General features: G+C 41.3%; 1 protein-coding gene and 1 pseudogene across 1 annotated transcript in view; one reads left to right on the top strand and one right to left on the bottom strand.

Annotated features, from left to right (window-relative positions):
• Positions 1-18,182, bottom strand: part of LOC112433843 (NACHT, LRR and PYD domains-containing protein 12-like) — a 129,999-nt gene that overhangs the window by 75,478 nt on the left and 36,339 nt on the right. The gene's annotated exons all lie outside the window — the stretch shown is intronic.
• Positions 10,411-14,846, top strand: LOC112433226 (neuroligin-2-like; annotated as a pseudogene).

Genomic DNA, 18,182 nt, shown 5'->3' with positions numbered 1-18,182 from the left:
TCCTTCTCAGCTCACAGACACTCATCCTGATATTTTCCTTTAACATTTGATGGTATCTGGAATAGTCGGCAGTAATAAGGATGATTTTCTGTAAAATAATATTGATATGAGCCGTGAATTATTCGTAGATGAGCGTTAGATTAGTTTGATGGGTTAACTCAGAGAGCTGAAGATATGGTGGACATGCTGACCTCGCTCCGTGGTGTACAGGGCCGTTTACCCTCATGATTAATATTCACAATAAAAAAATGAGGCGAACATCATGAAGTCTGTGTGTGTTTCATAGTGTCGAACCACCTTTGTACAGTTAAACCTAACAGTTATTACATGACGGAAACACCAACGTTATTTCTTTTATGCGTTTATCAGGTCACGCTGATTATTGAACAAAAACCCAAACATCAGATGTTAATCGAATCTTTTTGCTCTCTCTCCTCCTTAAACATGTTTTTAATGTTAGTTATAATTCAGAATTGGTGACTGGAACACGTATGACACATACGAACATCAGGAAATAAAAACACGATAAATATAACCTCTGTAAATGAAGTCAGTGTGCAGCGGGGGTTATTACAGCTGTGTACCGGCCTGCGCTTTGTCGGTGGTAATAGCAGCTCGATTGCTTGCGAGGCGAGCGGGTCTGTCCCACGCTTTGCCGTGAGACTGGGCTGGGCAGACATCTCCGAAATCATCGAAGCACTTTTGCAAAAAAGCTGTATCTTGACAAACCGACCAGACATCTGAAGATTAAACCGCTACATTCTCGGCTAAAAAATATTAAAACGGTATTTGGTGAGACACAAACTGTCATGGTCCCCGTGTCTGCCCAGCTGACTCAGGTTGGCTACATATGTTTCTTGTTTACATCTACCTCTCTCACGCTAGCTGTGTCTCGCCAGGGCAGAGCTCATTGCGGGCTCCCGCCCCTGGCCCTCTCACCTGAAGTTAATCACACATCTGTGGCTCATCGCCTAAACTCATCCACTACTTAAGGCAGAGGCTGGAAACATCTCGTCGCTGGACTATTGAGTAACCTCGGTAGTAAGCTCCGGAGTACTAGTCTCTTGTTGCCTTTTCGTATCGCTGACCCTTTGGATTAATCACTTGTTGTCTGTAAACAGGAATTCCGTTTCCCTGGAACCCTTGGTGTGCTGTGTTTTTTATGAAGTCCCTCGTGTGTGAAGAGCTCCTTTCCCGGATTTCCCTGTGCCCTGGATTCCCCCTGCCATCTCACTTGTATATATTTGCACCTGGTGTTGTATAGTAAAAAACTGAACTGTATTCTAGCTGCCTTGTCTGCGCTTGAGTCCATCCCACACACAAACACAAACAGGGTTTTTCAAAGTTCAGTTCTGTTAGTTTCCACATGGCAGTTGTTGGTGTGCAGTAACGCCTTCTAAAAACAATGGCCACCAGGCCAAAGCAATGGTTCTGACTCGATCAGCATTAACCCCGCCCCCTGGGTTTGATGGGTGAGGTTGACACATAAAATAAATTTATGGTGAGACCTGAAGGAGTCAACTGTGCCAAAATGAATGAATTAAATACACCATTAAATAATTATTTAAATGTGGCAATAATTAATTAAAACGTGAAATAATTAATTAATTAATTAAATGTGTCAAAAAATGTTTATTTAATTATTTATTTCCCATTTTAATTAATTATTTCAAATTTTAATTAATTATTGTCACATTTAATTTATTATTCAATGGTGCATTTAATTAATTCATTATGGCACTCCTGGCGTTCCATACTGTGGTTGGGTCGACTTTACTATATAGATGTTTCACATGTTTCCATCTCAGCAGCCCCGTTGACAGATCACAGTATTATTACTTTTAAACTTAACCCTGAAAATAAAACGCAGTTTAAAAAAGATTACTGGAAATTAAATGCAGATCTATTAATTGATGACGGGTATGTTAAGATAGTTAAAGAGCTCCTCCATAACATTTACAACAACGTAACAATTGGCAATTACATACATAGATGGGAATTTTTTCATTTAAAGTTAGAGAATTTTCAATTACGTTTAGTAAAATGAAAAGTAGACAACAGAAGGAATTTGAAAGTAAATTACTTTACGATATAAATAACTATTGTAATAGACATTTTATGTCAGAGGCTGATAAGAAATCCCTGTTGTCTTTACTCAATTAGATGATCTATACAAGAAAAAGGCTCATGGAGCTTACATTAGAGCTCGTGCAAAATGGATAGAAGAAGCTGAAAAAGTGCTTCATATTTCTACAATTTGGAGAAACGGAGGCAAGAAAAGAAATCTATTAATACATTAATCATAAATGGGGAGGAATGCACAAATCATAAGACTGTAGCGGAAGAAAAACATAAATTTTACTCAAATTTATTCTCCTCAAAATATTTAATTGCTGATTCATTAACTTTTTGTGATCAGATTGAACCTTATACTCCAAAAATCGATTCTGTATTCAGAGAAATTTGTGATTCTGATATATCACTGGATGACTGAGATCAAGCCTTAAACAAACTGAAAATGACAAAGCTCCTGGTCAGGATGGCTTGACTGCAATCTTTTATAAATTCTTCTGGAAAGAAATAAAAGAATTTTTCTTCAAAACTATTACTGAAATCATTAGTAATGAAATGTTAGCAACGACAATGAAACAGGGTCTTATCTCCCTTATTCCCAAACCTGGTAAAGATAAAAGACTAATCGATAATCTACGACCAATAATATTAGATTGGTTGTAGATCTACTGGATTCTAATCACTTAATTGAAGATGATGGTGTGATTCTTTTTTTAGACTTTTATAAGGCATTTGATACGGTCGAACATCCTTTTATTTTAAAAGCTCTACCCTATTTTGGTTTTGGTAAACAAAACTTCATAGATTTAATTTCTTTATTATACTCTGACTCAATAGTTCTGTTTCTTTACCTTTTGGAACATCTAAACGCTTTAATGTTAGACGAGGAATCGTCAGTTTTTATAGAACATGAATGAAATTTCACTTTTCTCAAAGGCTTCTGGTTTGTACCTGAATATTAGAAAATGAGAATTATTAACTATTCGTGATTGTGACCTAGTAGCTCTCTTAACATAGCTGTTAAAACTGACATTAAATATTTGGGTATTATAATGTCAAAGAACACAAATAATAGAGAAAATCTACATTTTGAGCAAATTACCCAGAAATCAAAAAGATTACAGGCTACAAAGACACCTCTCCATCTTTGGACGTGTCTTGCTTACTAAAACAGAAGGTATCTCTGGATTGATTTATCCATCACAATGTTTATATGTTTCCAATAGTCTAATCAATAATATAAATCAAATTAATTTCAATTACATTTGGAGAAACAAGCAACATTATGTTAGGAAAAATGATATAGTGAAGTCATTTGAAGAAGGAGGTTTGAATGCGATTGATTTTGAAGCAATGATGGTTCCATCAAACTCAAATGGTTGCAATCTTTCATAAATAATTCAAACAGTATTTGGTTTTATTTTCCCAAAGTAATTTTGGAGAAGCTGGGTGGCATTGAATTTCTTATAAAGTGCGACTTTGAAATTTCCAAATTAAATTATCCAATTTTCACAAACAGGTTCTCCAGTACTGGAAAATGATACACAAGCATATTTTTTCTCCACATACAAATTCGATTTGGAACAACAGATGTATACGATAAAAGAAAATCCATCTTTTATAAGGATTGGATGGATCATGGCATTTGGACGGTTTTACACCTTTTAGACAATGACGGAAATGTGTTAACATATAACAAATTCATAGATAATTATGGCATATCATGTACTCAGAGTAAATTCATTAAAGTTGTGAAAGCCATTCCCCCTGCAATGATTCAGATGTCTTCCCCCGACTGAACAACAACCCGTCAACAACATGCTGAGCTGTGACTCTTCTTCCCTCTAAAGTCCTGGTGTTAACACTCACCCTGCATCAGCTTCACCTTTTTTTAATTGTTTTTACTTTTCAAACCGACGGATCATTTGAAGCCAACCATCCAAAAACTGCTTCAGCTGTGTTTGATGTTTATGCTACAGCCTGTTTACCAATATAATCAATATCAGATATCAGAGCAACAGAAACCTCGGTGATCAGGACGCTGGGACTGAGAACAGGAAGTGGCTCAAACGTCACAGTTTCATAACGTCACCCTGAACTCCACTCACGGAGTTTCTGTCGCCATTGTAGTTTTTAAAGTCCCGTGATAAAGGCGGGTCTTTCTGTGAATCCGCACGCTCATTGGCTAATAGCTCGAGATTGACACATCGTTATCCAATGAGCGTGCGGGAACTTCCGACATAAAGTTGTTTCCTTTGAAAAACCAAAGTCTGATTATTTTTGCCTCCACTGACGGAGCCTGTTGTTCCCGCCACAGAGACACAGTAATGTCAGAGCGGTGTTAACACTCACCCTGCCTCAGCACAGCTCTCACTCTCCTCCTGCTCTCTCACACTAAACGGAGGCTCAGCTAAACTCACTTCCTCTCTACTTACAGGAAACCAGCGCTCAGAGGAGCCGACCGGCCTCACATTTCACCCACAGACACGAACAGCGTGGAATTATTTTATGTCATAAGAAGAAACATATTCACGTAAACACTCACCTGCCTCAGCTCCACCTTCCTCCTCCTGCTTTCACTTTCACTGCTGCTCCCTAAACACAGAGGATGCTGGGACTTGTAGTTGTTTCCTTCCGGTGCGGTCTTCCTCTTTGTTTGTTTGTGTTTGTGTTCAAGTTATTTCGATCATGTAAACATCAACATTAATTACAACAATTAATTACAGCAAAAACCATCATTATAATTATCTTGATTGATATTGTAATCTCAGTTTTCAACACAATTGTTCATTAACCCTCTGATGCATAGTGGTCACTGGAGTGGACAGCTACTAAAACGTACATATCTCTTTAATGCATTGGTTTCTATGGTGGAACTGCATATTAGCCTTTAGAGTGCTCTCTGCTGCCATGCTCCATTGAGGTCAATTCAGTGTTCAGTTAGTGCAACTGCAAGTAAATTTCCTCTGAATCAAAGATGGCAGACAAACTGTCACCCCTGCCGACCACTGCTGGCATATCCTGTCAATCCTTCTATGCTAAAAGAGCCCAACAGGTAAAAAAAATATGATGATATGCAGTAACATCTAGGGAAGGATATTATCTGTTTGGAATAAGAAATTGTTATGTCTAATATGTAGAAAACTACAATTAACCATGTGTCCACTGTAGTGGACATCATGCATTACCCACTATATTTTTTTAACATAAGTCATAAATTGTCTCACTGTTTTTTGGGACTGTTTTGGTTATAAGTAAGCATATAATTGTTACATTTATAAGCTACTCATTTAAAATGTATATTTCTGTGCAGATCAGCTGTAGTTTGAGTTACTATAATAATTATTTTATCATATTTTGTAGACTTCAAATGCAGCAAAGAATAAGGCAGCGTACAGAATAGTCCAGGAAATTCCATCCAGCTCCAGTGATGATGATTTCATTGATGAGTGCAGTGATGATGAGTTCAGTGATAAGTCCAGTGATGATGAGAGTGGCTGCCAGAGCAGAACAGAGACATAGGAACTACGGACAGCCTAGGTGTGATGAACACAGAAGTGTTTGGAGATGCAGAGACTAAGATGTCAGTTTGTGTTTTCTTCCAGCATGCTACTAAGGGCTTGGTAATACTGTCCTGCATCGTTATAGAACTGTGTAGACTCAAAAATGTTTCTCTTGTTGGAGATAGTTTGCCATATTCAGGTGTAGGATTCACAGCTAGGACTGTTGATTGGTTTTGTTATTTACGTCTAAACATTGGGGCCTTATGAGTTGAAAGTTCCAAAAAAATTGCTGAGATGTTTTTCAAAGGATACAAGCAAACAAGTGTTTGTATATTTACAATAGAACACAAGGTAATTAATTTTTATAGTAAATTCACAGTATTTCATGCTAAGTGCTCAGGCGCATGTAGTCCACTGGAGTGGACAAGTTTATAACTTTATAAAAAAACATATTTTTGGGAAAAAAAGAGTTGAACATTTTTTTTCATGTCCTGAGAAGAATAAAAGCACTTAAGAAAAAAATCTTGACCAAGGCTTTCATAATTCATGCATCAGAGGGTTAACTTAAACAATGTTACAAGATAATATATATTCTTAGTGCTTATTTTCTGATTAGATTGTTTTATGTATTTTAATAAGAGAAGCCTTTATAAACCAATCGCAGTGTGTGTCTGGCAGGAAGTGAAGCAGGAAGTCTGAATATAGCTTGTGAGCTTGTGAGAGACATTTCAAAATGAAAACAGAGGAATTAGAGAATGAAAGTGCAAAGTAATAGTAATGAAAATGATATTAAATAAATGTCTTAGTGTGTTAATACAGGTGCCCATGGACTTGCTCAACCTCCTGGAAGAATACAGCAGAAAAATGATAGATTAACAGAATTGGGACGAAAACAGGCTTTGATTTAAAATGTCACAGCTTCACCTCTCATCCTGTCCTTATCCTGAGAAGCTTAAAGGACAGTTAATCTCCTGATGAAGACAGAAGACAGACAGAACAACACCGTGGACTTGAAGAATTAACAGCAGGCAAAAAGACAGTGCACCTGACCTACAACACTGAAGGGTCCAGCAGCATGTATGTTGATGGAAACATGCGCTCTGAATTACAAGCTGGAAAGTGTACCAGTGACATGACTGTGTGAAACCACTGGATGGGACTGTCTGAGTTCATATTTGCCATGCTGGGAGTTAAGCGCCAAGAAAAGACTGAAAAGAGGAAGAGAGAATGAAGAGAGAAGAAGAAACAGCTGATTTGGGCCTGTGTTTGATTTGGGAGGCCACACAGGAAGTTGAGAGAAGAGGGGACGAGGACCGGTGAGAGGTGAAGGTTGGACGTGTTAAAGTGACAGCAGAGGAAAGTTGGGTTGAACGTTGAGGCTGAATTTGTGGGTTTAGAAACATCCAGAGCATCACAACAGAAAGGTAAATAAAAAAAGAAAAGAGAGAGAGATAAAGAAATAAATAAACTAATAATACATAAATGAATAGAAAAATATAAAACACACATGTAGAAATTGTCACATGTGAAATTGTTTTTGGAGAGAATCAGAAGTGAGACAGTTTGAATCCACAGTTCAGCGCAAAGATGCAGGAATTAAATCTGATTATAAAAACACATCGAGGCAACGAAGACCAGCTTACACTCAATATTAATATGAACACACAACATACACGCAATGAAGACATGCTTACACTCATGAATGTGAATACATGACATAAATGCTAAATGGTGTAGATTTAACACACTTAAAGGCTGAAGCTGAGGAATAACTCAGGAAGTTGCAGGACAATAGAGCGACTTTTGTGACAAGGAAAAAGTGACTGGGAGGACCAACCAGGGATTAGAAGCTTAAAGCAGGTTTAAAATAGTGAATTAGAAGTGGTTTCCAGCTGATTGAGCAAAAGAAGTGACGACTGTAGAAATAAAAATAAAAGAATAATAATTGAATTATGCAGCAATGTTTTGAATATGCATTTCTGTTGTCAGGGCAACTTCTCGAGATGTGACTCAATATGCAAATTAGTTGAATGAGTGGGGACAGAAAAAAAAGAAAAACTCAAGTTTCCTGTCTGAGACATGAGTGAAGTTTGCATTGAGAGAAATATATCTGTGACTGTGTGAGAAGAACTGTTTGGTAAAATATATGATAGCAGCCGCAGGACAATTAAATAAAGTCTGTGACTAAGTGCAGTCGTGCAGATCTGGAGAAGAAGTTTATAATTTAGTGATGACACATTGTTATAAAGTGTTTAGAAAGGGCTTAATGGGAATATTACTGTTGGGCAAACTGTGCGGCTTTAACAAGATTTTCTGTGTATTTAGCAGGTGAAACTCTGTCAGCTGACTTCAGACTGTCAGGAAGCTGAAGAACCTGAGGCCAACCACTGAAACATGATGTGGGCAAAATGAACAGAGGGAGGGATTTTAAAGGTGAACATTTAGGACTTACTGCAAATGTTACTATGTCAAAGTTACTGTGACTCAAACAGAGGAAATTCTGATTTTTTTCTTTCCACACCCAGCATGTTTTGGGTGTTATATGCTATTAAATACTTTTAAATAAATTAAAAAGTATTTAATAGCATATAACACCCAAAATATGCTTCGGTTCACATTTAACTCCAGAAAATCATCAATCAAAACATGGATATTACCTGACCACAGATTCGTGGTGACGTCACTGCTCTTTTAACTGTTCGGTGTCTTTGTTTGTTTGCTGGTTGTAGAAATGGTTTATATGAGCTTTGAGCTGAGAGTCAGAGGTTTCTGTGGACACTGCTCATGTCGGCACTTATATTTCTGACCTTTTCTTATAACCGATTAAACATGATCTCCTCCCTTTTGCCCCCATTTTTGGTGGTGTAGGTACAAATGATCAGGCATGACATTCTCATAATAAATAAGATACTGCAAATAATTATTTCTGCATTTGTGCGATTGAAGTGAATTGAAAATGTGTATGAAATGACACTGTTTTAAAGATTTGGCCTAAATAATTTTGGAGTGAATGAGTCTAAACATGATGACCTAACTAGTGATATCCTGACACACACACACACACACACACACACACACACACACACACACACACACACACACACACACACACACACACACACACACACACACACACAGCATGTTATGCCAGTTTCAGCTGAAACTATGTTTCAAACCATGTTCCGGGTTTTTAGTTCACCATTTATGAGGCTTCAAGAAGAAAATAAAAGACAGATCTGAATGTTTGAAAATGTTTTGGAAAGATTCTGTAAAGATGAGATGAAAAATACTCAAAGGATAAATTTAATTGGTTTATTATTTAGATAAGTTGAAAAAAGTTAAACAAGCAAGTAAATGAAGAAACAAGGTAAAATGAAGTAATAATGAAAAAAGTTAAACAAGTAAATGAAGAAACAAGGCAGAGGAGAGAAAAGCCCAACAATCCCCTCTGAGCAAGCAGTTGGCGACAGTGGGGAGGAAAAACTGCCTTTAAACGGGCAGGAACCTCCGGCAGAACCAGGCTCAGGAGGGGACAGTCAACGGCCGGGACTGGTTGGGGGGGTTAACAGAGGTGGAGCAAGACGAGGCTACATCAGGTGAGGAAGCAGTAGCGTCTCTCCTCCGGAACAAGTGGAACCATTTTCTCTTTTTTTTCATGCACTTTTCCACGAGCGCTTTTTTCTCCAGGATGAGATTTCTCAGCTCATCGATGGTTTCTGCGTTTTGTTCTTCAAGTTTCTCACATCTTTGTTCCACCTCTTCCAATGTTGCTTGTTGTTCTTCAAGCTTGTCTTTGAGTTGTTTGGATGTTGCCTCCTGTATCAGCTTGTCCTTGTGCATGTCTGCATTTCTCTGTTGGACCTCTTTGTGCTTGTCTTCTAACTGCTCGTTTCTTTTCTGGATTTCTTGGAGCGTGAGCTGCAGGTCTTCATGTATTTTGTCTTCTTGTTGTTTTTGCGCCTGCATTTGAGTGTTTTCACGCTTCAAGTTATTGAATTCCACCAAAATCCCCTTAACGAGCTCGGAGTTGTTTCTCGCTATCTGATCGATCCTTCTCTGCATCTGTGAGCATCGTTTCTCCAGTTTGTCCTTTTCTTCTTCCACTTTAGTTGCTTTGTCCTCCAGCTGATTACAAAACTCTTGCAGTTTTAGATTTTTAGACTCAAAGTCCTGGACGATACGTTTTCCTTCTTTCAGTCTTTCCTGCTGTTGATCTTTCTGTTGAAGAAGGTCTTTATTTTGGCGCAGTGTTTCATCCAGGCTTTCTTTCAGCATGCGGTATTTTTCCTGCATGCTCTTCAGTTCGTGCTGCATGTCTCGTTGCTTTTTGTCCTGCTCTTCCTTCTGTTGGAGGAATTCTTTCTTTTCTTCCACAGCTTCATGGAGCTGTCTTTGGAGGAGCCGATTTTTTCGGTCCATGTATTGGAGATCCCGTTGTATCTTATCAGTCATCGTTTTCTTGTCTTGGAGCTGGTTGGTCATTTCTTTTAGTTCTGCACTCTTTTGCCTGTTTTCTTTAATGAGGTGCACAATCTGCTCTCGGCTCTGAGCAAACTTGATTCCCCAGCCCTCATTAATAATTTTTATGTCCGGCTGGCGCTGTTGTCTGTCTTCCAGCTCTTTATTTTGGGCTTCCATTCGTCTACATTTGTCCTCCAGTTGAAGTTTCTCTTCTTCAATTTGTTGCATTTTTTTCTGGAGAAGGTAGTTTTCCTTCCTACTCTCCTCTAACGCCCTTTGGAAGGATGAGGAGCCATTTGGGGAAATTGGCCGGCCACGCCAGGAAGGAGAGGCGGCGTAATCTTTTTGAATTGGTTGTTTTTTTCTTGGAAACATGTTGGAGTTTCTATACGATGACTTTGAAGAGCTTGTGGTGAACGTTTTGTAGGCTGCAAACACAGATGCTGCTGAAACGAACTAAAACTTGCTGTTTCTCACCCCTACTTAAGGAAAAACATCAAAGGACTTAAGATTCTTAAGATCTATGACATCATCACTCCCTAAGCCAATGAGATTGTCACAAGACATTTTGGAATGGGGTATTTTTTTTAAACTGTTTTCAAACTTAACTTAAAATTTCAGTGTTTCCTGGTTGTGGACTATTGGTTAGTCCAGCCGATTAAGAAATTAATTGTCACAAACATCACTAATATTATATAACAGACGACAGAAAACACGAGTTTTTTTTCTACTCAATAGAGGTATAATAAAAGTTTTTTAATTATCCTACTTTTTATAAAAGAGAACATTTATTAAAGATTATGTATTTAATTAAAAAACTCTGTTCATCTAAAGCAGGGGTCAGCAACCTTTAAGACCCAAAGAGCCAAAGAGCCATAATTGGCCTATCTGGGGTTGAAAGGCTCGATAAATGCATGGCGTTTCGCCGGGTACACCGGCTTACGCGAGTGTGACGCTTATTTTGAGCGATGAAAAAATAACAAAATATAATTTTATTTGTATATTGCAAAATCACAATAATCTTCCAATTTAGAACTACAAGTTAAAAAAAGAACTAACATAAATAAAATACACTTCAGCTAATTTATTTTCACAAACCACGCGGAGCCGCACTATAAGGACTAAAGAGCCGCAGGTTGCCGACCCCTGATCTAAAGGGTTTAACAAAAAGGGGGAGCTTCCTGCTGGAAATTGAAATGTCCCCATGTCCCCACTGGGCGATCGTGGCTCAAGAGTTAGGAGTTCGCCTTGTAATCGAGCCCCGGCTTGGACAGTCTCGGTCGTTGTGTCCTTGGGCAAGACACTTCACCCGGCAAGACACTTCACCCGTTGCCTACTGGTGGTGGTCAGAGGGCCTGGTGGCGCCCCAGGGTGGCTGTAGCTACATCACCAGTGCGTGAATGTGTGCGTGAATGGGTGGATGACTGAACGTGGGTGCTTAACTAGTTAAAAAAACAAACAAACATCTGTCTCTTATTTTTTATGTCACACAGGAAAGAAGCTTCAATGTCTGATGAGAAGACATTAATTTGTTGGTGTTTGTGGTGTTTGGTGCAGTTTTCTTGTTCTCTGGCTTGTTGTTTATTTACAGTGGAGATGAAGATCTCTAACAAGTTGATTTGTTCACATTTGCGCATTTTTAAGAGGAATGTGTTTTTTGAGTTTGTACACTATATGCATGTAAGGCAACTGTTTCCTTTTTCTGTATTTTTGTGTGCTGCTCTTTTAACAAAAGGGGAACAAAAGACATTTAAATCGACCTCAGATGATTTGTTTAAATTTTTACAAGGTCTTACTGAGGTGATGCAAAGTGAAACATGCTTCTTTTTTGGTAATGTGCTGGAAAAGCTTGAAAATTGACCTTGAATGTGCTTAAAAAGTGCTTGAATTTGACCCTAAAAATGTGTATGAACCCTGCATATATTGCAGTATTTACAGTTTATAGTAGGAATTTCATGGCAACAGCTAATCTTTATTTTGTTTATTGGGAAATGAAATGCTGCCAATTCACAAAGCTGTGCTTCAGCTGCACTTCCTGTTGTAGACTTGTGATGCACACAGGCTCTGTTCCAGCACTCAGCATGTTCTTCCTTATTTGCTCCACCAGGGGGAGCTCCTAAACTATGACATCTTGATAGGAGTGAACCAGGGAGAGGGGCTGAAGTTTGTGGACGACAGTGAGGACAACGACGGCATCTCAGCTGCGGCGTTCGACTACACCATCTCCAGCTTTGTTGACAACCTCTACGGCTACCCAGAGGGTGAGGACGCCACCTCTGTACACTGCCACTTTTTCAGTTATTCCATTTTACAGCCTCCTCTCACTTAACTGCATTTTGCAGCAGCATCAGGTTTTGTCTCATTAGGAGCCGCGTTTGTTGATCTGTTAGTTTTTTTCTGTTTGCTGTATTCATTAAAATAAACGGATAATCGTCAAAATGACAAATGTGGACAATTATCAAAGCTTACATTACAATTCTGACAGCTTGAGTTCACATGAATTTTCAAAAGAATATAAAAAGCTGTGAAAGTGCTTTAAGCGTTTAAAACATGCGAGTAAAGAATGGAATCAGTAACATGTGAGCCCAGTGAAGTGCATCAAACAAGACAAGCGTGCTAAAGAGAGCCACTCATCCACATCACGGCGTGTCTGCGCCTTAACCTTTGAGGCTCTGTGGGCAGTAATGCTATCATCCCCCAGGTAGTGGGCTCCCAATCTCAGTGTCGGTGTTTCTGACAGATCGGCCTGCGAACCCCTCACAGCCGGACCACAGTCACAGTACAGACATGTTTGGATAATGCAGTCATGCTTCCTCTCTGCTGCCTGTCACTCCTTCTGTTATCAGAAAGAGTTTTTTTTCCTCTCTAGATTTCTCACTCACTTCCTGTTTACGGACCACCAGTGGGTGGCACCAGCTGTGGCCACTGCCAAACTCCATGCTGAGTTTCAGTCCCCAGTTTACTTTTACACGTTCTACCACCACTGCCAAACCGAGACGCGGCCCGAGTGCCGACGCCGCGCACGGAGACGAGATACCTTACGTGTTCGGCGTACCGATGATCGGTGCCACGGACCTGCTCCCGTGCAACTTCTCCAAGAACGATGTGATGCTGAGCGCTGTGGTCATGACTTACTGGACTAACTTCGCAAAGACTGGGTAGGCCTCATGTCACAGTAGTGTAAACTGTACACGTTACTGTACGTTCACTGATAGCCTTCTAGTCATCTTGAATACTTGAATCTGGGTTGCTAGTTTAATTCCCGTGTGGCTTTGAAGAATTGAACATACTGGTTCACCAAAAGCATCCAGATCCCAGAGCAGCCGGTTGGTCTTAGATAGTTTAAAGGTTGCACAGAGAATGGGCCTCCTGTCTGTATTCAGTGTATTGATTCCACATGTTACTTATAATGGAGACTGAATATAACTTTGAACTGAAACGTTTAACCTTTATGCTCCACCAGGGACCCCAACCTGCCCGTCCCTCAGGACACCAAGTTCATTCATACCAAGCCCAACCGCTTCGAGGAGGTCATCTGGACCAAGTTCAACTGGAAGGACAAGCAGTACCTTCACATCGGTTTGAAACCTCGTGTCAGAGACAACTACAGAGCTAACAAAGTGGCCTTTTGGCTGGAATTAGTCCCTCATCTTCACAGCCTGCACGACGTGCTCTTTCCCACCACTACGCGCTCCCCCGCAGGCCGTGACCCCGGCACCATGAGGCATTTAACAACAACGTTCCTCGAACCACTCGTCATCCTTACCCTACCTTCCCATCAGATCCTGAGCCTGAGGGCTCAGAGCGCCCGCCCCAGGACCTCTTTCCCGGAGACACCCGCGACTACTCCACCGAACTGAGCGTGACAGTTGCAGTTGGAGCGTCGCTCTTCTTCCTCAACATCCTGGCCTTCGCCGCCCTTTACTACAAGCGTGACAAGCGGCACGAGATGCGCCGGCACCGGCTGTCCCCTCAGCGGGGCGGCCCCGCCAACGACCTGGCTCACAGCCAGGAGGAGGAGATCATGTCCCTGCAGATGAAGGACTGGGAGCACGACGCTCACCACGACATGGAGCCCCTGCGACCCCACGACATCCTGCGGCCCGCCTGCCCTCCCGACTACACCCTGGCGCTGCGCCGCGCCCCCGACAACGTGCCGCTGATGAAGCCAAACACCATCACCGTGATCCCCAGCACCATCACCAGCATGCAGCCTCTTCACGCCTTCAACACATTCCCCTCCACCGGCCACAACAACACCCTGCCCCACCCCCACTCCACCACCAGGGTATAGTAGGGACAGGCCCGACACAGCGCCACCTAGGGACCAGGAACACTGGCTCTGCTTCCGCTCTGGAAGGGAGGCCTCTAGACGTGGGCCTTCGTTCTGTCCTCTTATTCTCTTCTTTCTCCAAAAGCAACTACACCTGCTGCGTCATGTGCTGTGAAACTTGGCAGCTCCCTCCACTGGTGGCATGTGGAGGTGCAACTGAAGTGTCCAGCAGCAGATGAGCAGTTTGGGGTGGGTGACTCAGATCTTTCAAAGATACTGTTTTCAAAGACGGTCTGCTGTTTCCAGGCTCAAGACCTCCAACATTTGTCAAAGGGACGAATGCTCTCTCGCTCCTCGCTGTTTTCTCTTTTTTACGTTGGCGTCATCTCTTTTTCCATCTCCTGTGTGTTATGTGCACATTATGCTTCTCTTTTCTACATCCGTGTTTTATTACTGCTCTCTTCCTCTCATTTGACACGCCTCCCTCCTGCTCTTCTCTAAAAATTCCCGATCTGCTGAGCAGTTTGGAGGCGGGAGGCGTACACTAAACATATAACCATGAAAACACTGATATCTTTCATTCGACCAGCATTTTTAGGTGCCAAGTAAGTACTGCTGTGTTTCATTTCTCATCGAGGGAGAAGAAAAACCAAAGAAAAATAGAGTATCGCTATTTACCGTCAACTAACAGAGTTCTGTCATGTTCTCATGACAAAGTGCCAAACTGGCCTCAGTCGTGATTTTCTTTCTTCCATCTTCTCTCTTTTTGTTGTTTTGTTTGAAGCATTTGTTAAATTGTTGTTTTTTATTGTGTGGAAAGAATTTTTCTGAAAATATAGATATAGAGAAATGATATTATATATAGTTCTATATAAAATGTGTACAAAGGAGAAAGTATATAAAAGGGTTTTCTCAGTGGGGGATCTATGCATGAATCATTTTTAAAGACGCGGGGAAAAGGACACTGTACCTGTCGATGCACGTTTCCCAAAATCTAAACGAGTCATATCGCTCCATGTTTGCTACTTTTGGTTTTTGGTTTTCTCCCGCAGAGTAAGAGCATCGCAGGAGCATCGCAGGAGCATCGCAGGAGCATCGCAGGAGCATCGCAGGAGCATCGCAGGAGCTCCTGAAGTCAAACGACGCCTCCCAGCACTCATTTATTAAAACGGAGTCGATGCCAAAAGTCTTAAACGTTAGAATCAAAGCATCAGCTGTGAACTCAGTCATGGTGTCATGTGCAGCCTCCGTCTTACTGTCACTACTTTTTAATTTTAGGGTACGTGAGGTAAAGCGTCCGTCGATGTAGCTTGATTGTACAAAATTATTTTTCTACGTTATTAACAAAACAGAGCAGAGACTGATGCTGCTCCTGTCTGACCCCCTTATGTCTGCCACATGTGTATTCTGACTTCATATCATCACTGCTCCCTCCCTCCTCCTCTCTCCATCCTACACCGCCTTTGTTATTTAACACCGACCCCCCCCAAACTGATAATCAGACAAATTCCCAAACAGCTGACTTCACTGTGTCGACACCGTTCCTGACTATTTCTGACCTCAGTTCAGCTCTGCTATTATCCTCACATTAAGGGTTCGTTCACCTGCCTGCAGATGATCTGTGAGCTCGTCGGTTGTAAATTAAACTCTAAGCACACTGAGGGTAACCGGGAGGCGTTCAGGGCCTGCAGTGCAGAGCTGCAACATGAAAAAAAGGGATGGGGGCTCAGATCTCCTGAACAGGGTGGAAACAACACGGTGGGTTTGTGCTGTTTGTGATTCCTGCTCCGTCACTCTGGTGGAGACCACTGCAGCTCAGCAGCGCTCCCTGCTGATCCTCTGATGAAGATGTCAACAGTATGTAAACTGAGCTGATGTGCTGCTGTTTGAGCCCACGTGGTAGCGTACGTCCAGTATGGGAGAACTTAGTCACCGGTGCTGTCTTTGCTTGTGCTCTAGCTTTAGCCTGTTTGATTGTTTGTTTTCTATTTTATTACTGCCTAAAAGGGGAGGTGGGGGAAACACATGCCTGACTTCTCCTGTCAGAGGTTTTGTAAGCTCAGTGGAAGGGAAACGTGCACAATGTAAATCATAAAACAACTGAGTGGGGCTGTGCTGCAGGTGGATCAGTGCTGTGGACAGTAGCTGTGGAAAAGAGACTGGACAAAGACTCTCAGCCTTAAATACAGGACAGAGGATGATCCGATCATCTTTCAGCTAACAGTGTCGAGCAGAAGGACGGCCGGCTGATGCGTCCGTACGAACCCTTTTGTACTCACTCCTGTGTATAAGGAGGTGGCGAGGGGTTGTGTAGTTAACCTCAGTGATAGGTTTGTAGCATAAACCTATTCGTTGGAACGTTAAGGACAATTTAATTACATAGCAAAGCAAGACACGAGTAGGCAAAGTTCTTTATGTTTCCCGTGCACGGGAGAGAACCGGACAAACGCCGTTCCTTCGCTTCACCCCAGTTGCTCTCGTCCGCTCCCCCGTAACACTGCTCTTTTATTGAGGTTACATGAATATACATATGACGTTCATTAACATATGACGTCTACATACAAACATACATACATTCTGTCAGTTAGGTTTGGCTTGTTTTCTTATTTCAATAGAGGGAGTTTTACTAAACATGGACATGTCGAGGAGCGGCTCATTATTTCTGTAACAGTGCACTTAGAGAAAACTGTCAGGTGTCGCCCCCTTTGGTGATGATGTTTTGTGCTCTGATGAGCTAATAATCAGCTCTCTTTTCCTCCTTCTTTGTTCTAAGCAGGCCTGCAAGATTGAATTAACAGCGCTGTAAAACATTGTTGTGAGAGCAAATATAAGGTGAGCTTTTCCAGATTACAATGGGCTGAGGGAAAGGTCACCTGTGGGAACCTGCGAGTTCCTGTCTAAAGGATTGCAGCGAGTCAATCCAGTCCAAGATCATAAAGAACTCTTTTTCTAAAAACAAAAGAAAGAACAAATAAATGAGCTCATATTGATGAGGGTGGAGACTCTGATGCTTTGTGCGTGAGGCTCCAATATCAGCAAGATCTAGTGTGAATGTGTGTGCATGATGTGTGTGACTGGACTGTGACTGGACTGACCATGTGGACTAAAGTGTTGACTGACTTGACACTGAGACAAAGACTGGACCAACGTTAGGATGAGTAGATGCTGACAAACAATTCACGACGCCGCTAAGAAAAGGGTGGATGCTTTGCTTTGCTTTTGGCAGGAGCAGGAGCACAAGAGAGAGAGGGAGACCGAAAGGTATCGATTTGTCACATGGCATCGGTTTGTCACATGGCATCGATTTGTCACATGGCATCGGTTTGTCACATGGCATCGGTTTGTCACATGGCATCGGTCTGTTAGGTTTTGGGATGAGAACGTGTTGGATGGTTACCTGTCTTGGTCTGGTGGAGGTCTCTTCCCATAAGAAGACTGATGACTTTTTCATTAACACTGAAGTGTTTCTTTCTTCTCTCTCCCCTCAGATGACTTCACACTATAACCAAGGACACCTCATAGGGGATCATCTGATTGTGGCTTCTCTAATAATCTTTCTAATAGTAATATTGTTCACTGTTATGTTACAGAGTGAAGTGAGATTAGTGCTGTAAAACTTCCATAACACTGAACAGATGCCACCACAGATATGTTGAAATCTCAGTCAAAACTAGCAAAAACAAATGAAATCCATGAATCAGAAATGCTGATTGTTGAACAGATAATTCAGTCTGTACATGAGGAGGATCCACTTTAGACTAAACTACATACAGGAACACAGGAACCAGGGCACAGTGTAAATCCAGGAGCTCTGTGTGCAACAGCTGACCTGTATGAACACAAAACACTGATTGAAGTCCACGTTGATGCTT

Source organism: Maylandia zebra, linkage group LG3 (genome assembly GCF_041146795.1).
Source record: "Maylandia zebra isolate NMK-2024a linkage group LG3, Mzebra_GT3a, whole genome shotgun sequence".
Classification (NCBI taxonomy): domain Eukaryota; kingdom Metazoa; phylum Chordata; class Actinopteri; order Cichliformes; family Cichlidae; genus Maylandia; species Maylandia zebra.
The sequence above is the reverse complement of the archived record's forward strand: the minus strand, read 5'-3'. Positions and strand labels throughout refer to the sequence as shown.